Source organism: Diadema setosum, chromosome 12 (genome assembly GCF_964275005.1).
Source record: "Diadema setosum chromosome 12, eeDiaSeto1, whole genome shotgun sequence".
NCBI lineage: Eukaryota > Metazoa > Echinodermata > Echinoidea > Diadematoida > Diadematidae > Diadema > Diadema setosum.
In genome coordinates this window covers 21,623,433-21,644,818 of record NC_092696.1, presented here as the reverse complement: position 1 = coordinate 21,644,818, position 21,386 = coordinate 21,623,433, and positions in this window count along the sequence as shown.

Sequence of the window (21,386 nt, the reverse complement as noted above, 5' to 3'; positions counted from 1 at the left end):
AGTTGTTTTTTTTTTTTCTCTCTAGGTCAGAGGGTTCATGAAAGAACAATATTTGAAATAATGATAATGATGACGACGATTTATCATCAATCTACACCACAAGAGAAAAACGATGTCATTGTTTTCAAACGACTAATTTACTATGTACTTCTCACAACAGTAGAAGCATGAACGATTTTGAACGTTTTATGCCTGTCCTTCGGATATTTTCAAGTTATTACGGACTTAATCTGTATTACAACGTGTTCATACTTGTTCGTTTATTAATTGTTTATTTGTTTATTTGAGTTATTTGTATTTTAGGGGTCTAGTAGCATAAAGTATCATTTTCAAGCTTACAGTCTGCTCTTTCAGAATATGCCATTGACTTAAAAATCCATGCCTGACGACTTTTTGTAGGTTATGTGATTCAGGACTATACATAATGTTTGGAATGATTTTATTGTGCATCCTAGCCGGATATTATGTATTTTTGTACTTTGTTATACTTCATGTATTAGTTTTTGCACTCAGAGATATGAAAATATAAAATTGAAATTGAGATTCAAATTGAAATTGAAGTAGTTAATCTCTTTCTTGTTAATATCTTATTGCACTTCTTTGTGCCCAAATCCGAACTAGAAAGATCGCAGACATACTGAATTACGGCGCATAATGTTGCTTGGCGACACGTAAGTTTGATTACCATTGTTTCTGCCCCAGTGGCGTATAATGTGCAGTGACGTTAGTTGCAGCTGCTACGCACGAGGATTTCTACACGACCAAGGCATACGCTGTGTTCATATCCACCGGAGATCGAGCGGATCATCGCGCCGAGCGATGGCGGCGCCATAGTGCGTTTCTCCCAATATTGCGAGGCAGTGGGTAATATAGCGCAGAAAGGAAAGGAAATAGGATCTAATACCTGTCTCATATGTCGGGAGCTTTATTCATGCCGTTAAGTTGAGACTTTAATTAAACCAGATTCAGTCATCAGGCACTGGACTTGTACGTAGGTATACACCCACAAACAATCGAAATTTTCTTATACTACTGATTCTGAAATTCTCTCTCTCTCTCTCTCTCTCTCTCTTTCTCTTGATATATATATATATGTATATATATATATATATATATATATATATATATATATATATATATATACATATATATTTCCAAAAGGAGATTGAAATACACGTGTGTGTGTGTGTGTGTGTGTGTCTGTACTGTTTACATATACACTGTATATCAATATATTCCTTTTGGGAAAAGATAGAAAAGGTACTTCTAACATAATATACCAGGTGTACATTTTATGAACAATGCATGCTGTTATCAACCCTACTTTCTTGTGTGCATAATCATGTAAACTTTAGATAAATCAAAAGAACAAAAAACACGAACAAAATGAACACTCTTCCACGAGGCTATCTTATAATATCATGATGTTTTTGCTTTAGAGGCGGATACTCTGACAAAAATTTGACTCAGCATAAGGGGACTTTGCGAAGTCATTACATTTCAAAACTGTGGATAACAATTTACTATAGGAAATTAACATTGACCAAATTCAATTCTAATGTACCAGCAATTTGCATGCTTCCAAAAAGATTGTTTGTCTGGCTGAATAGTTTAAAGTTAGGCCAGTTTTAAAGAGAACTTGAACTTTATTTTTGAACTTGAACTTTATTCTGTTTCACTTAAAAAAAAAACACCACATATCATTTGTACAATAACAACCTGAGGACAGAGAACGAGTACATGAACATGCAATACATAACATGAAATTATAATCACTATAAATGAAACATGGAAACTACAAAAGACCAGGGTCTTGTCAGGATAGTTCCCAACAAAAAGAATAAGAGGAAACAGTATTGCTTTACTGTCAAAAATATTACGAAACAGACACAAAAAGAAAGAATAAATCATTGTATTATCTGTATACATATTCCATATACCCCTCATATGGATGTTATTCTTAATCAACTTCAAGTCTCGTAAATATTATTCGTTATCTGTTTGTGGTCTCATTAATATTATTCAACTTGCAGAATATGACTTGAGGTCTTCAAGCATATTCCCATGTTGTATTATAAAAATATTCGAGACATTATCAGAATGCATAGAAAGCCTCAGTTAGATGCATGACCGGAGCCGTGTCTGAGTAAGGGGCGTCGTCCATTATGATAGTTCACCGTCCAAATTCAACTCGATGTCTTCCTTTGAATAAAGGGATACAGCTGTGGCTGATCATGGTTCGGATTTGCTTGCGATTATACGTCACCAGCCACCAGGCATATCTAAAAAAAAAAAAAAAAGTGGCATCGCGAATCGCAAAGTGGAATATTGGAGACGAGGCGAGCTCCCGCTAGCTAGCAGGGCAGCTCTGTGTTGCTGGAACCCAGCGAGGGGGAAACAAATCGCCAAATCATCACTGTAGCCGAAAGACATCTGATGGCAGAAATACTATGGCTTGAAACGAAAGAAAATCCATATGCCAGGTAAACGTATATCCGGTAGAATGTCGCGCTCAATTTGACGAGCGTTTTTGCTTCGGGGACTTGCCTTCATTCAGGCGAGTTGGGATCACAGACTCAAGGCCAAGAAAAAAAGAAGAATAAGAATAAGAGCCTCCTTTTTCCTCCCACTCCCCCCCCCCCTCCATCCCTTGCGCTTTCCTCTAATTTTACCTTAGACCTTTATCATAGCTTTCCGCTACATTAAAAGCCAAGCTCGGAATAATTCACGATGCACGAAGGGCTCGTTTTCCATTAACCGGTGTAAAATATTCATCATCGTATCAAACATTCCGCGCTCATGTACTAACCACGATTTCAATGTTGATAAATGCAAACTCATTTTTTAATTGAAAGCACATCATTAAAACTGGCAATAGGAAACATTCGAGCTCTTCAACGGATTTTTTTCTCTCTCTTTTTTTTTTTTAGCATGATGTGTTTCTATTCAGTATTATAACAGTGATGAAAATTCGATTTCAATATCAGAAATTCTAATGAAGAGGAAAATGTGCGTCTTTGGATTGATGTTAATATCCATGTCAAGGTTTTTGTTATTCAGGACCAATGTTACCAATAAAAATGTATCAGCAATTAAGGTTAATGGAAATGTATTTTGTTAAATAACCATTGATAACTTGACAGGTTCGATCGCAAAACCAGCTACCTCCTTTTCTAATGATTTGAGCTATGTTCGATTAAAGCTGATAAAAACACAGAAAACAATAAAAAGAGGATTTTCTTTACCTTTAACTTCAAGAATATTCTATTCCTTGTTATGCAACAAGTGAGGTATCGCTGGAAAAAAAATTCTCTTTCTGATGATGGATTTGATTTAAGATGGTTTTTATAATGACGCTTTTTTAACCCTTGTTGCGATCATTCTTTTCACTTTAATATTCATAACCATGATCACAGCATGGAGATATAAAACATCTGACAAAGGCAACATCGACTCGGCAGTACGTGGCCTCGCGTTATAACGAAGTCCTCGGAACCGGCAGTTTTCTTTCGTTAATAAAAACGAAATTTCGCTCTAACCGAACTAATAAACAATAAAAATACATAGAACAGATAATGTTGCTGCCTGGATTTTTACTTCGTTGTAACCGGAATTTCGTTATAACCGTGTTTGTTATAACGGGAGTGCACTGGATTCCTCTCCAGACCAATGGTCGAATCGACACTTCATTCATGAGGGCATCACATTAGCGATGATGGCAACATCACAACACGTGCATCGCGAACCTGGACCACGGGAAATGGGCCAATCGGCTTGCACCTTGGGGGAAAGAGATCGGAAACGAGCTGAAAAAAGAGAAGAAATACTGTAAAGCCGCACATGCATTTGAAAAGTAGGTTACGTTTACCAGTCACCCATGCGATCATGATTATTTGGGTCTCGGTTAACCTGTGCTTCAAGGAAGCCCGGTTGTGGATTCAACAAGTGAGGCCGCCTATGGGAATTTTTTGAAGTTTCCGTGCAGCCGTCGCTGGATGAGAAGACTACTACAGCTTGTCATGTAGAACGATATGAGGAAAACATGGAGAAAATTCAAACTATTTTCATTTTTCTCCTATGGTGATAATGGAGCACTTGACTTGCCTCTTTCAGAAGGCAGGAGAATAACATTACCATTAATATACGTCAGTAGCCAGTCGAGAGAATTTGTACATTCCCCCCCCCCCCAAAAAAAAAAAAAAATAAAAAATAAAAAAAATAAATAAAAATAGATAAATAAATAAATAAATAAATAAATAAATTTTGTGGCACTCTCTTCTTATTTCCCTTATATCGTTCCACGTATTTGACGTCATACACTGAAGTAGTCTTCTCATCCAGCAGTGACTGTGCAGAAGCTTCAAAAATTCATAACTTTTGAACGGATTGTCCATTTTTCACTGATGTGTTCTACTGATATTGCTGCATTCACTCAATCTTCATGTATATAAGCAAAAATACAAGCTCTAATTAACAACAGAAAAAATACTAACATAATTAATGTCTAAATAATATTACATTCATTCAACCATATTCATCAGATTATTGTGAAAAAAGCCCCTATATTACAATTTACATTCATGACATTATAAATAACCGATTTAGCAATGCCATCCGCATGGCTTTTGAAGCTATGCGGATGGCGCCACCACCTCATCTAATTTGCATAAGTCATGTGACTGTAGCAATTGTCAAATTCCATATGTTTTTTTTTATTTCATTGTTCTGTTTGGCTCTTTTTATCCAGTTAACTGGGGTCAAATTTCACTCAAAGTAAGTTTTATGGTACGAAATTTAACAAGTGAAAGACAAATGTTGGTATGTGGTAAATAATCATCATAATTTTCAACTCAGATATTAAAATTACGCCCCTTTTAAAACATTTAACCGTTTAAAATCTCGGACGCTGGGTATTTAAGGTAGTGTAGATGGTAACTGTGGTTTGTTCAGCACTATACTATTGTTACCCATATAGCAACGGGCGATTTTGCAGTCTGTGCTTGTTTTCCACATCGTGATAATGGAGGCTATCAGTGCTTTCTGATCGGCTGTGATCACAGTGAGGTCACCACACCTGTCGCTTCATGCACGCTAGTGTTTACATTCCGATATGTCACAATTTTGCCTCAGTATTTCTCTCCAGTCTGTACTATGTTTGTTTGTTGTTTTTTTTCTGCTAAGTCATACTGTTAATACAGTATGCCCCCCCCCCAAAAAAAAAAAAATACAACGGGACCCTCCGCAATGATATCTTTAAAACAAGTGAATCAATCTAAATACAAATTCAGGGTATGAAACTATAATTCATTGCCCACATCTTACAGAAAACCTCATTTGATTTGCTTCAGTGGTCAAAGAGAAATGAGGAATTTTGTAGAGGATGTCGGGTATATCTTCCCTCCAAGTTCTGTCTATTGTATTCACGCACAAGATCATTGAATTGCTAAAATTGGAAGAATCAGACTCATGACATGCTTTACAACAATCTACATTTCTCTGTGACCGCTTAACCAAATTGAATGTTTGTTGTTGTTGTTGTTGTTGTTTTTTTGTGTTTTTTTTTGCAAAATAGAGCTAAGATGTTATTCTTTAAGACCCTGAAGTAGCACTAAGACAGATCAATCATATTGGGTGTTATCAATTCGAAAATCTGATTGTAATTTTTTTTTTTTTTTTTTTTTGGGGGGGGGGGACATATTAATGCAGTATGTCCCCCAAAAAATTACAATCAGATTTTCGCAATGATAACACCCAATATGATTAAATAGTTTAAATGCTACTTCATGGTCTTAAAATATAACATTTTAGCTCTATTTTGCAGAAATCCCCATTCGATTTGGTTAAGGGGTCACAGAGAAATGTGGAATGTTGTAAAGCATGTCAGGAGTCTGATTCTTCCAAGTTTAGCACTTCGATGCTCTTGTGTGTGAATACAATAGACAGAACTTGGAGGGAAGAGATTCCCGACATCCTCTACAAGATTCCTCATTTCTCTTTGACCACTGAAGTAAATCGAATGGGGTTTTCTGTAAGATGTGGGCAATGAGTTATAGTTTCATACCCTGAATTTGTATTTAGATTGATTCAATATTCTTAAAGATATCATTGCGGACGGTCCCGTTGTAATTTTTTTTTTTTTTTTTTGGGGGGGGGGGGGACATACGGTACACTCTGCTCATTGCACTCTCAATAACTATTGGCTCTTTGAGTCGGCTTGGCCAGTTTATAAAAATGTCTCTGTTTTTTCTCGCAATATTGCTATCATCATGATTATCATGATGATTATCATAATATGGAATTGTCTCCAGAAAAATAAATACACAGATATTCTTCCATCATCAAACAGTTACCCTGCTTATTATGTGTTGTGCAGTTTGTGATGCAAAGATTTCATTTAAAATGTTTACGTGTTTACATCGTATATATTCACTCAATATATATGCGTGACTTTTGTTTCCGATTCATTTTCTCATTGGGATGTATGAACTTTACCACATTTCTGCCTAGAAAATGGTTTCTTTACAGTGAACAGGCCTCTTATAAAAAAAAAAAAAAAAAAAAATGCATACAAATTATGTGTACATAAGAATTTTCTATCCCAACGTGCGCGTGTGTGTCTGTGTGTGGTATGAATGGATGATGGTTATGTGTGTGGGGTTTTTGTGTGTGTATCATGGTGATAGTGTGTGTGTGTATGTGTGTGTGTGTGCGTGTGTGTGTGTGTGTGTGTGAGTGTGTGTGTGTGTGTGTGTGTGTGTGTGTATGTGTATCTGAACCTATTTGATAAATGGTATATTATGTGCTCCTGAGGTAATGACGTTTCGCGTCATTAAATCCACTCTCAGTCGCACCTGAGTTCGTTTCTTTCACTCCTCGGTCGGTGTTTTGTTTCTCTATTTACCAATATATCTGTCACTATCTCCTTCCACTTCCTAACGGGTTCCTCACGTCAGTGATGCCCTTACACCTGTCTCCAGCGATGGTATCCGCTTGAGAGGAACCCTGACATCGCCAGGGATGAGGCTAATACCCCAGCGATCCCCCCATCGATCACCAGGGGGTTAAAGAGATTGCATGTATCATCAAGAGAGTGGCCTCGGGTAAACATTGTCGATAATCGGAGATCGGAGAATGAATGGCACATGCAAATGAAGAGCGTTTAAAGTGATGGAAGAGAACACGGGGTGAAGCAAGAGCAGGAGATCTCCTGCAAGGCCCATGCGAATACAGCCTGCTATGTAAATCTCGGGAGAAGAGACATCTACATGTGGGAATTTACTGTTTACTTACACCAGTGCATGACATAAAATCAACGGGGGAGACATGGGACATTGCAAATTAGAAAACAAACCAGAATCAGTGGAAAATCGTAAACGGATACTTCGTGTCAAATGTAACTCTGTAGAACAACAACAACAAAAAAAAAGTGTGTGCCCTTCTGAACTGTGAAATTCGTTATCCTGCACGGTGATGTAGATTTCATGCCACTTTTCTTGCTTGCACTGTTCCATCTCCTGAGTAAAGTTCATTTCACATTCTTTTATTATCTGCTGTTCATGAACTTTTCGGTTGGTCCCCTCCCCCCGCCTTCTCAATCTCCCCCTCCCATCCTACGTTTCGTTTCTGATTGCGATACCAGAACCGTGACGTACAATTAAATGGTACTGTCTAGCGAGATCCTTCTTACCTATCTGCGTGTAATTGGTACCAACAAACCAACAACGGCCCATTTCTTTTTCAGTTTTTTTTTTTTAAGATGATCATCACAGTTCGCAATATCAACTTTCACTTCTGTTATGTTCAATTCAGTTATTCGTTATTTCTATCAAATAAAACGTAATATATAATATATATATTTTATGTATTGTATATAATGTAAGAGATATTGTTAAACCGTTTGAAAGAAATACTGGTCATGAAGTGCAAATTCGAAAGAACAACAACATTACACTCTTTTTGTCCTACTTACCTTTAATAATTATTATCTCCTGTCTTCTTAGTTCATGCGAAACAGCCAACATGTCTCGTCGGCAGTACCACGAAGATTATCGGGATAAAAATCGCTTTCCATGGGATCGCATAATTTGTTTTAAAAATCTCATTGTTTGTTATGTCGTGTTGGTGGCAAATGTTTGTTTGTTTTTTTGTTTCTTGTTGTTTTGTTTTTATTTAATGATAATTATCAATAATTAAAGCTGAAAATGTATGACATTTAAGGTGAAATGATTTTATTGGTTCATAACAACTTTGGGGGTGCTTTGTGTGTGTGTGTGTGTGGGGGGGGGGGTCCTAAGGGGACAGTTCACACAGTACAAATTAAGCAGGTCCACTATATATGTTTGAAATGTGTTTGAACAGCTTATACAGGCATATTGTAAAGGAGAACGAGATATCAGCGCCATTAAAAGCCTGAATATCGGGCAAAGAGTGTGGGAGTTTCGTTTGGGATGTGTCTGATTATTTCGCGGAATTTATGGATCGCAGAGGTAAACGGGAGGGTGGATGAGGTAGGTCTCGGAGAGACTAAAAATCGTCATCTCTAGTCGACCGGGATTCGCTGAGTAATGGCCGTCGTTAAATCGTGCATAAGTGATGACCGTTTTGTGTTAAGAGCTTGACCTTCGTAAATGCGCAATTCCCGGAGCGCCCGTTGGCGGCGTGTGAACGACACGAATCCGATATGCAACTGGCGGAGCAAGACACGACAGGGCTAATGAAGAGAGAGAGGGGGAGAGAGAGAGAGAGAGAGAGAGAGAGAGAGAGAGAGAGAGGGAGATATTGGGGGGGGAACTGCCTGCAAATGACAACGAAGAGGGGCGCACAACTGCGAACGAATCGAAAATGTAAAAAACAAAACAAAACAAAACAAAAACCATGAAATCACGTAGAATCATGAAGTAGACGCGTTAATGAGTTGTAAAATGTGAAAAATGTAAATGTTAGCATCGAAAAAAAAAAACCCAATATACCCTACACATACACATCCACTTTAAAACAAAAAACGCAATGCAAATTGAAAACCAAAGACCTCCAGTAAGCAAATAAAGAGGGATTTTATACAAATCACTGATTGCATGACTGAAATGTTTTGATATCGTCTACCCACAGGACTGACAAAAGCACAAGCTTACAAACACAGCATGTTTCCATAGGTTTCTTGCAGATGTAACATATGGATGCGGTATTAAATGTACAGTTTTCCATTGGGAGCAGTGATTTACCACATTTGATGCATATGTGTAGGTCAGTTGTATCACAAAACATCTTACCATATAAAAATTTCTCAATAAAACATAAAATATAAGGAGATATCAGTATTTTTCTCAATAAACGATAACTGTTTAGTCAAGAAACAATCTTATTATAACTATCGTTCACATTTTGACTATTTAACAAAATTTAACAATGATTATCCTGATTAAAAACTTTTACATTGGTTGTTTCTATCCCTAAATCTTATCTTAGAACTATTTTGAAGCACTAAAGCTCTATTAAATGTTTCATCTGCAAATATTAAAAATGTCTTTAACTACCCCTCCAGCCTTGACGAGGCTCATAGGAGATGGCACAGAGGAACATCAACAAGAAAACCAAACAAGATTGACGTGTTCTACAACTTTAATCTCAGAGCAGAGCACTTAAAAGAATTTTCATATTTTTTAATGCCGTAGTTCACATTACTCCAACAGCAAGCGTAGTCGGAGAGCAGTAAACTTAGACGTGCAAACAAGATGTCCCTGACACAGAAAAATGACAATTGGGGCCTTGCCTTCGAATGTTAGGTAACGCGTCACATGCGTGGAGTAATCGAATTTACTAAAAGACTGACTGCTATGACTACTGTGATTCTATTCACTCTTCGGGAGTGTTAACATGATTGTATTTCTGTAATTGGAAGAACATGACGGTTTCTTTATATACGTCAAGACGGATAGGACCTACGCATTTCCTTGGTAAGAGCTAGTGATGTAGGATGTGTGTGTGTGTGTGTGTGTGTGTGTGTGTGTGTGTGTGTGTGTGTGTGTGTGGGTGTGTGCGTGTGTGTGTGTGCTGATTGGTTGTTTCATTTTCATAGGAAATTCAGGCAGAGCGCAATATCTACCAAAATGCTAAAAATGTAGAGGTTTCGTTTGGAAACGTGACTGATAAAAAAAAAAGTCTTTATAGGAGTGAATACGTTGTCTGATTGATGCAAGCATATACATTGAGCATAGTTTCAAAAGATTGTCGTATGGTTCATACGACGCACTGCGTGTGATAGGGCTCGGTTCAGTATTATTTCTAGAAAGCGCAAGTTGCAGTGCACCAGAGTTGACCCCGGCCGGTTTGTAAAAAGTGACGCTATACCGAGCGAAAGCGCCAGCTATTAAAAGATGTGAAAGTCCACCTTCATAAACATATGGATTGAGTAAATGCTGCAATATCTATATAGTACAACACGTCAGTGAAATTTTGAGGGAAATCTGACAATCCGTTCAAAAGTTACGAATTTTTGAAGTTTCTGCTCAGTCATTGCTGGATGAGAAGACACTGCAGCTTCAGATGTCACATGTGTCGAACGATATAAAGAAAATATAAAGAAAATTTAACATATTTTCAATTTTCTGGCAAAAAAAAAGAAGAAGAACACTGGACTTCCCTCTTTCAGAAGGCAAGGGGAATCATGTTACCCTTATTAAACATACGTCAATGACAAGTCGAGGAAATGTGTGGGTTTTTTTTTTTTTTAAGGAAATGCTATCTATATTTAGGAACTCGTATACTCATATACGATGATGAGGAGTTTCAGTTGCAACACGGATGTTTGATGCAAGCAGACGTGTTATCTGAAAGCTATTTTCAGATTATTGTTTTACATACTGTACAGACTGGAGTAGATACAGAATGTAACTCAATGTTAATACACCGTAATTCCGTACGTCATTTACCATGAGGTGGATACTTGTGTGGGGGTCCATTTACTGTACTCATAGGCCAGGTAGGGTCAAGGGAGCGGGGGGGGGGGTATCAGGAAATCTCCTTAAGTTCTCGGTGTTCTTTTTATGGGTTTATATTTCTTTTAGGGCAAAATGTGCATGGGGGTGCTGCTGCAAAAATCTTTGCTGTTGCGATGTGTATGGTGTTGTATTAATGAAAATATTATTCTCCTTTTTGTATATAAGGTGAATCTATTCATGATAACTATGGAAGCGTAAAAACAGTCATGATGGTTTGCGATGATGATGATCCACAGAATTTGTATGGAGCCATATATCTGTTATAGAAACATTTCAAAGGCGCAGACTCCTCCAAGAGAGTTTGAAATCGAATGCGTAATGAAAAATGTGAGTCTTGAGTGAGGCTTTGAAGTGATCCAGTTTGTGAATTTCACGGAGAAAAGTTAAGGTGATGATATCAACGATGAAATTAACATGATGGTGACATTAAAGAAAGAAGAAAACAAAGAAGAGAAAGAAAGAAAAGGAGAAGAGAAGAAGATTTGCCAGCGGCGTTCTCGTTCGAAGCGTGCGGTAAGACAAGGGGCTTCGTTATAACAGACGCACACATGGTAATCACAGCAAGCCTGTGAAAAAAACCTTGGGATTTGATTGACCTGTCTGTGAAATAGATTCATTACACAAATCACAATGCCCTGACGTTGCGTGAAATATTAATATGTACGGGCATTATATGAAATGTCTCAGTAATACATTCTACAGGACTACATTGTGCTGAAAATTTACTGCAGACGGTCAGTTCAGTTCATTGTATTTATTTTCATTTTCAACAAAGAGTGTCAGTGTACAAGACATAGCATGAAGAAAGAAAAAAAAAACCCTGTATACATATTGTACACACATCGAAATATAATACAAACACAATACACTGAGGAAGAAATAGGAACAACAGTTAATCTAATCATTATTTGATAAGAAACCATGTATGAAACAAATGCATACATTTCCCTAGAAAACTAAAGATCTTTGCCTTTCATCTTTGTCACATGGATAACATCAATTGGGAGACTTTTCAATATAAATCCTGTGTCAGCATGTGATTTCACAAGACGGAGAAGGATACCAAAATTTGCTTTACATTAGCACGAAGTCACCTTGATGAGGACCAATTTTGATTTGCGCGCATTCAGTAAGAAATAGGGGAGTCAAAAGCAATCACAATTCATGACATCATCGCCCATACTTGTTCGTGCAATTGAAACTTATTCTGCTTTTGTCTATATATAATCACTTCGCCTGCAGCAACAAATCAAAAAAAAGGTATTTTTGTTTTTGTTTCTGTTTTTGGTGTTTCTTTCTTTATTTGTTTGTTTCTTTGTTTGTTTTTGCCGAGACGCATTCAGTTTCAATGACAGTTGGGCGCATTTATGCAGTCGTTCGCAGGAACTCTCCAACCCGCCCCCACCTAACGACCTAAATCTACGTACAACCATGCATTACAAAACCACAGTATTCACAGACGATGCCGTACTATCTTCAACCGGAAATCTGCTTTTCGTTGATCACTGTTGATCGCAAACCAAATTCTCCAGGATGGGCGCATCCAGCTGACAAGCCTGGGGTATAGTGATGACCTAGAGGGGCAAATAATCTCTCCAGCACGACCATCACCCTAGATCTGAAAACCAAAGGAAAACCGCGAATTAGCCAAAGTCGATCATCTATTTCCACGGGTGCCCAGAATTAATGGAAATCTATTCGTGTCAATGTCTAAACCGCCCCCGACCCTTCGTCATTGTCAAGTGTATGTTTACTATATTGTGTTGATGATTTCGTCGTCATTCTATCAGGATTTTCTTATTATCTGAGGGAGTAAATAGCATCAACAACATTCAAAGTGAAAGAGTGTAGAAATGAAAATGCTTGGAAAACGACTTTCTACCGCATTTCTCAATATATAATGTATTGAGTTCCAATGTGCCTAATAAAACATATATTTAGACATTTATATATTACATTGGGATAACCTAAACTTGCAAATTTATGAGAAAAAACATTGAATGGCAGCCAATTTGATTTCAGGAAGAGCCTAAGTGTTTTTATTGGTGCTTTCGTGATTTAAAATGTACTGTGAATGACTATTTTATTGTGTTTCTCGACTGTCAAAACATCGACACTGAAAGTGTGTATTGGCAATATCCATAACATTTCATTTCATTTCATTTGTTTTTTTTTTCATTTCCGACGACGTTGCAAAGTTTTGTATTAAAACATGAAATGACGGCCATTTTGGACGCTCACTTTTGATTGCGGAAAGCTTAGAATGTTTGCTTGTTTGTTTGCCTTTATTGTTCCATATTCCACGTTTCAGTAAATAAACCATAAACATATCCCCCCCCCCAAAAAAAAAAAAAGAAGAAATGAATGGGTAAATTGTCGAATACAGCAATTAAGATAATTGAACATGTGACTTATGAGGAATCTATTTATGAGAGCACTCATTATGTTATTCGAGACATGTCTCGTGGCCTATAATCCTGAAAAAAAAAACCAGCTTGCTACGAAAAATGTCAAGGTTTAAGCTCATTTTGACCTGGTGTTCTAGGCCTAATGAGCAAATAATTCCAAACCCAAATTGACCTGTACGATTTTTGTGAAGTTTGAAACAAACCATGAATGTAAAAAATGAATTCAGAAATTTAGATAAGCAGAAGTGGAAATCCTATTGAAATATCAAAATTACATACTGTACAATCGAATATCCTCGTTTACAAAAGTGGAATCCAAAAATCAAACATACACAAAACAATAGAACAACGAATACAAAATAAGCTGTAGATAAAGAAATAGATTTCGGAGAAATGAAATTATTCATAACAAATGAGACTAAAAAACAAAGGAGATGTTCAAGTTCAAGTTCAAGTTCAATCATAGTTTATTTCCAATCAAAGAAAATCAAACGTAATGCAAAGTATACATATCATAAAATGATATTGTCTACACTTTTACAAAAGGTTCATGTAATATACGAAATAAATTATATACATCAACATATGTACAATAATCAGAAGGAACGATGCGTATACATGTATACTTCGCGAGCTTTCAGAAAATAACTTCAATTTTGGAAAATAGCGATCCACAAAAAAGCTAAGCTTGTAGGACGTGGATCCCTAGATAATTGATGAGTAAGCAGTATATCATTCAAGTTTGTTTTATTATTTTCTTACAGCATTTATATTAAATATAGATTACTTAAGTCGTTTGTAAAAATATAGCTATACGCTGGCTTCGACAATAATAGGAAATAAGTATCAATGCTAATGCCCAGACAGTGTTCACTGAACTGGTGTACCGGGAAAATATAAGAAGGACGACACACTCGTACAGACATTCAGTTACCCACACACATATACGACGCGAGACAGTACCGAGAAGAGAGAAGACGGTGACAATACAAGTCTACGAGGAACAAAGACAGGAAGGAAGAGGAAAGAAGAATAAAGAGAGAAGAGAGGTCTGCATACAGAACACGCCAAGTGCTGCGACATCAGGACAGGTGAAACCTCAAACATAAATTAAAACAATTAATTCAGATTATCTAGAATTATAAGTAGATAACAAATGTTTTCTGAATTTGTATTTAAATGTGAGGAATGAGGGTGAGTCTTTTAAGCTATTATCTAGATTATTCCAAAGTCTGGGTCCGGTATACAGAAATGTATTTTGGGCATGTACGGTTCTCATGAATGGAAGATGGAATTCGTTGGATCGTCGCGTAGGATAGTTATGTACATGACTGTTTCGATGAAAAGAGTCGTGAAATATTTTGGGTAAAAAGTTGCTGTTATAATTAAACATGAACATGTTGTACTGTTAAGCAAAATAATTTTCGCGAATAAGCACTAGCATTCAATGCATGTAGTGGAGACAATATTTCACGTGATGGATTTTAATTTCGCGAATCTTGGCTCTTGCGAAATTTGCGAAATTAAAATGCAGGCGAAGTAGTTCTTGTCTACAATGTGTATACATTTTTTTTTTCTTTACAGTTTCTCTGTAAAGTCTTGTGAAACATTTTTCTTTTTAACTCCAATCACTCAATGAAGATGAATGACGAACTAAAATGATAATATAACGCGAGAAGCTTAGAAAAATAAGATAGAGTGAGATAGATGCCTTGAGGTGGAAAAGAGAAATGCAATTAAACTACGAACGAATAAAAAAGAACACACACACGAAGCTATAAAGTAAGAGTATTATTCTTATCTAGGCTGCCAAGGTTTTTTAACTTGATTCTCTTATTGAAGATGAACACCATGCTGAAATAGACAAATCGAATGGAAAACTATCATATTAAGAGCGCTAAATACGTCACAAAAACGCCATAGGGTGACAATTTCCACAATTCAGGTAATATCCCACCGCACTTTGAAAGTAAATTAATTTGAAATTATTCATTGATTTTCTGTGCGTTCTTTCATCCGCATATACGTGTACGTAAACGTAGACCTCGAGCATTTATTTTCCACCCACTTACATTCATTGATCAGAACGACGATCGTTAGCCAAGCTCACTTTTTAGAAATGGTTTTGCATGGATGATATACGTTATTGTCGTAAATCAATACGATGAACATTTCAAGTTCGTTCTACACTTTTGATAGGTACGCACTCTTTTCCCCTGAAAGGCACAAAGACTAATATGATAACAACATAGCCACGACAAGTAAAAACCTTCAAGGCATGGCGTATTTCTTACCCCTGGTCCATTAATTTTCTCCCTAAGACTGCATTGTAGGTGACCTACATCCACCCTGAAATTGAGATTCAATTCCATCATTCGATTACGTTTAAGGGTTATATCCAAATATAGGCTCTGTTCTGGTGAATATGACTGAAAGAGATGGGAGGAGGAAACATGGGCTGCGATGGATGTCTGGAACAAAATAGGAAATTAAAGCAAAAACTTGCTCTCTGTTCCAGATGAATAACATAAGTCATGTAAGAGGTATAAAATGAAATGGAAAATTTAGCGTTTCAGTGGAATCAGACAAATCAAATAAGAAAGTTATGAAAGGGTGAGAGATCAGCTTGTCTCCGACGAGCAATGATATCCGTCAAAATCACATATGCAAATTAGACGAGGTGATGATGATGTCGCCTCTCAACTCTGTTGTTGGTTTGTACGGAAAAATTATCATGAAATCAGTCTCTCTCTTTTTTTTTGTTTTTTTTTCTTCTTCTTTCTTTTTTTTTTTGGGGGGGGGGGGGGGCGATGTTTTACCAAATACAACACCACAACTTATTTAAAGTCTCCGCTGCCAAAGGAGAGCTACAGCTCTGAAAAATTTCAAGATTAAAAAAAAAACAACAACAATGCATCGATTTACTGTTAATATGTCTGTAGAATTTTATTTTATAAAAAAAAAAAAAAATCTTATTTTGCCGGAATCTCTGTGTTATTGTTGTATTTTGATCGGTAAATTATATTCTTAAAAAAAGTTGAAGAAATAAATTGAAAGTGAAAATAAAATTGAAACGGGAATTGAAATTGAAATGGAAATTGGAAAAAGTAAATTTGTACACATATGTAATATAGTACACACACACACGCACACACACACACACTCACATATATAGATATGAGATACATTATACTGAAACATATGATTTTCACTTTAAATGCACCTGCATATAAACTTTTTTTTTTCAAGACGTCCTTCTTCACGCAGTAGACGTGTATGAATGTGCTGCTGCACTGCCAACCCTTTATTGCATTAGAGACGGGGCCCCGGAGTGAAAAAGAGTCTATCGAAATACGATCAATATATCGCCCTCCAGTCAACGAACAACGGAGGAAACAAGGTAAAAAAAGAAAAGAAAACAATAATAGGGAAAAAGCACACAACTCGTGCTTTATAGTGTCAGGGATGCAACGGTGAGGAAGAGTGAACTACGACAACAAGCATCTTTGAAAAGATGTCGGAGAAATGTATCTTAATTACTGCGAAGAGTCCCCAAAACGTGTAAAGCTCTCTGATAGAGTGATTGAGGAGCATTTTCACTGCCTGCAGAGGGATCGGGAGGATGAGAAAAGCGAAAAAGAAAAGAAAAAAAAAGTGTTTACTTGTTGGTTGCAACAACCTTGATTTTCAGCAAATTCGCGTTCCACTTTACCGTGAGTTATAGTTCGAGGTTCATATTATCCATCATTATAATTTCATTCATCTTCATAATCTAATTCATTTTCCATTCCAAGTGAACTCGGGGCTTTTTTTTTTCCTCATGAAATACTCTTATAACACATACAAAGAGTTGATCTTTGTCTCACGAGGGTGGGAAATAGTTCACTTCGATATAAAGTAGAGAGTTTCTCTGAGAAGAAGAAGACTTTTGAATTAAAGAAAAGTGATTGAAAATAAACTGAACGTGCTGAAAGGCTTGATATCCCTGCTGGAAAGAACAGTGTCCCGCAGAGAGAAACACAATATGAAACACAGTGCAAACACATTGTACACGCAGTGTGAAACCTCTTCACACTGTTAAATTCGAGCGTTTTAACATTGTGAACACATTGTAAAATCATCAGTTCACAGTGTGAACCACCAAATCACAGTGTGAAACAGAACATTACTATGTGAACTCTCTGTAAAAAAACCACACCTGTCCACAGTCACGACAGTGTGAAAACATCTCCACACTGATAAATTCGAGAGTTTTCACATAGTCGACTATGTGAACACATTGTAAACACACTGTGTGACACTGTGTTCTTTCCCGTAGGGATATTACATATAGGCAAGCTATAAGAAAAATGACGAACATTTTTTTTTTTTTGGTATCTCATATGACGTCACACTGTCTATCTTGGTCACTAGTAAAGTCATAACTAGATTTGAAATTACAATTTTGTTTCTTTCATTGATTATTGATCCTAAGCTTGATTTATGCGTGCATGGGTAAGAGTGCATAATAACATTTACGTCGGATTTGAATAAAAGAATTCACAAGCTTGCTCTGCCAATTTTGGAAAGGCAAAAACATATTTTTTAATATTTCATGAGCATCAAAGTTGAGGGTTTCAAGCCAGTAATTAAGAGGGATCATCACAGACGGGCTCCAGGCATTCTAATCGCATTTATTCTCCTTGAACCAAAAACATCCACTTATATCTGTTTAATGCAACTCCGCTCAAAAACCGAGTTGATTCTCATAAATCATTAAACTCAGCAAACATCAGTTGATAGCGGCAAAGGAAAATACATTCAAACAAACAGAAAAACCACAGTTTCAGGAAGATCTGATGTGTTTTGAAGACGTAGACATATTGTCACACTGTCACCTCTTAAATAGAGGTGAAACTCCTTTTAGGTAAACACATCGAAATTCGAGTTTCGAGGACCATAAAGAATGGGGGAAATCCCCGATTTGCTGTCCCTTTTGGTGTCTGAGTCTTCCTCCTTGAAATCATCAGAATAAAATTCCTCTGGACGAAGTAATACTTCCGCAAAGATAAACGAAGTGGCTGCTGTATCCTTTCGGCATTTCCTATACCCTAGTGCTGAAATCTTATCATTTGTCCCTATTACCCTATTTGAGGTCTATATCAAGTTAAAGGTGTTGCAAGAAACTGCTGAAGATCATGAACGATGGTATACGTGGGCTTTTATTTCAAACTTCCAGGCTGTATGTAATATTATTTTAAACCACTTCTTTCTTCCCTTCCCTCCGTGGTTTCCTGACGAGAATCAACTGGTAGCCTTTCGAATCTGCAGAGGAAGGTATCTACAGTGGGGCATGGATAATCCAATCCAAGTGTATTCCATTTTCAAAAGCCATAAATAAAGCCGTTGGGGAGCTCTGCATTAGTTGTTGCAATTAAGGATTAGAATCAGATTGTGCTTAATAATGTTACTACTATACTACTACTACAACAACAACAACAACAACAACAACAACAACAACTACTACTACTACTACTACTACTACTACTACTACTACTACTACTACTACTACTACTATAGGTTTTGCCATTCATTTTCAAACTTTTTTCATTCAATTTCACAAATTTTTACTTCAATTTCGTCACGGAATGTCGGGAGTAGGCCAATCTTACTTTCAAATTCGTCTTTCGTCGTTCATTTTCAAATAAAGTCCATTCAGTTTAGTCATTTGGCATACATTTTCGTCATTTACAGATCAAATTCGTCAGTCTCACTCACAAGACTCAAAACAGCAGGATCGATTTCGTCTTTTGTCAGTCATTTTCGTTAAATTTTCATTCATATTCGTCTCATATCTCTACCCGGTATGATTTTCCAGTCATTCATGTATTTTTTTTTTCTGTAACCGTGCACATTTTACATTCAGGAGTTAACATACACACAAGTGCCCCCCCCCCCCACACACACACACACAGAACCACAGATACAGACACACACACAAACAATCCGAGTACACACTGATACAAACGTATACGTGTACCGTCTCGCAAACGAAAACACTGACAAACGATTTCTAGGCGAACATGATGTAAGGGGTCTAGGGCAATTACCCCCTCGGCAATTACCCCGCACCCTTCCCCTGGCCCTAATCCTAATCCTAATCCTGAACCTAACCCTAACCCTAACCCAAACTCCTAACCCTAAACCTAACCCTAACCCTAATCTTTACTCTTACCTTACCACTAACCAGTATTTGGCCGGGGGGTAATTGCCCTCCGGGGGTAATTGCCCGGATACGGATTTAAGACACAATTTAAGTGTAGAATTGTCGCCTGTTTAATGTCAAAAACCTCTACTACCTCTACTACTACTACTACTACTACTACTACTACTACTACTACTACTACTACTACTTTTACTGCTACTACTTCTACTAATAATAATGAAATGATAATAACAATAATACTTCTACTGATAATAATGATAATAATAACAATAACAATGATTATAATACACATAATGATGCCAATGATATATCACGTGATAATAGTCCTGAAATTAACAGGTACCTGAGTTATATATAACGATATTTTTTTTTAATCTATCTATCTATCTATCTATCTATCTATCTATCTATCTATCTATCCATATATCTATCTATCTATCTATCTATCCATCTATCTATCTATCTTTCTATCTTTCTATCTATCTATCTATCCACCTATCTCTCTATGTATTTATCTATGTATCTATCTACATATATTTATGTGCTATCTATCTGTTGACAGTGTGTATCTTCCGCCCCACGCCCCCCCCCCCATCCCCCCCCCCCAAGCTTGCATGATGGCTACACAGGTGCTGATTTAATGACATCCCCCAAGCCTGATGTCATGGAGACGAACTGCGACAAGCAACGGGTAAATTCTGTTTATCGAGCCTTCTAATCTATATCGAATGGTAGTTAATTATGGAAATGAGGTGATTATGGAGATACATTTTAGCAAGAAAGGAGCATAAGAACGCACTTTTTTTTTTTTTTGCACTGCCAACCCATGATTATCGGTGTCAGTGACACTGCTCCTTACAATCTTCTTACGATAACCAAGATAGACAATTCTAAACTTCTTTTGGTTGTAAAGCAGCCATGCTTGATAATTTAACGACAATAAGCAATATAGAGAATTCAACATAAAAAAAAAAATGGCAAAATATGTCATCACTAAAGTGCTAATACACAATACGGTGTCATTATCATTGGTGTTGGTGGCAGCAATTTCACTATTATTACCGAGATTGCCATCCTTTCGTTCACAAAAAAATATAACCATTAGTGTAAAAATCATTACTCTCATATCACCACATTTTATTACCATGACAACCATTACACTGCCTCGAATCGAATTTTACGGGTGGACCTTGTTGGGGTTAACTTTCCAAGTTTGACATGAAATGACGTTTGTGACCAAAAAACAAAAAATCAAAACCGGCTGTTATTACCGCAATCATCATCATTGAGTTAACAATAAGCACCATAACCATTAGTGCAAAAATCATTGCCATCATCACCTCCTTTATCTCCATGACAACCATTACCATCTGGAGTCGAAGTTAACGGGGATTAATTTTATCTCTGTTGACTTCCAAAGCACTGCAAAGTATGACATGAAAAAGATGTTTTTGACCAAAATAGAAAATGAAATTTTGTATTACCTGTAGTCTTTCTCTAATTTTGACAAAAGCTCACAGTAGTTAAAGGTATCATATTTATAAAGTAATTATATTTTTTGTCAGCCGGACGGAAAACGAACTTCAAAAAACCCTCAAACAGTCTACTGTTTTGCTTGTGTCTCTCTGGTCTTTGCAAAGTAACGACATCAACGCTGAGCAAAACAATAGAGGCGTTTTCTAAAACTTGTGACTGTGCAGATGGATTTTGCTTTCCTGCTTTGGTGATTGAATTCATTTTCTTATCTATAAAGCTATACGCCTGCTATCGGGATAT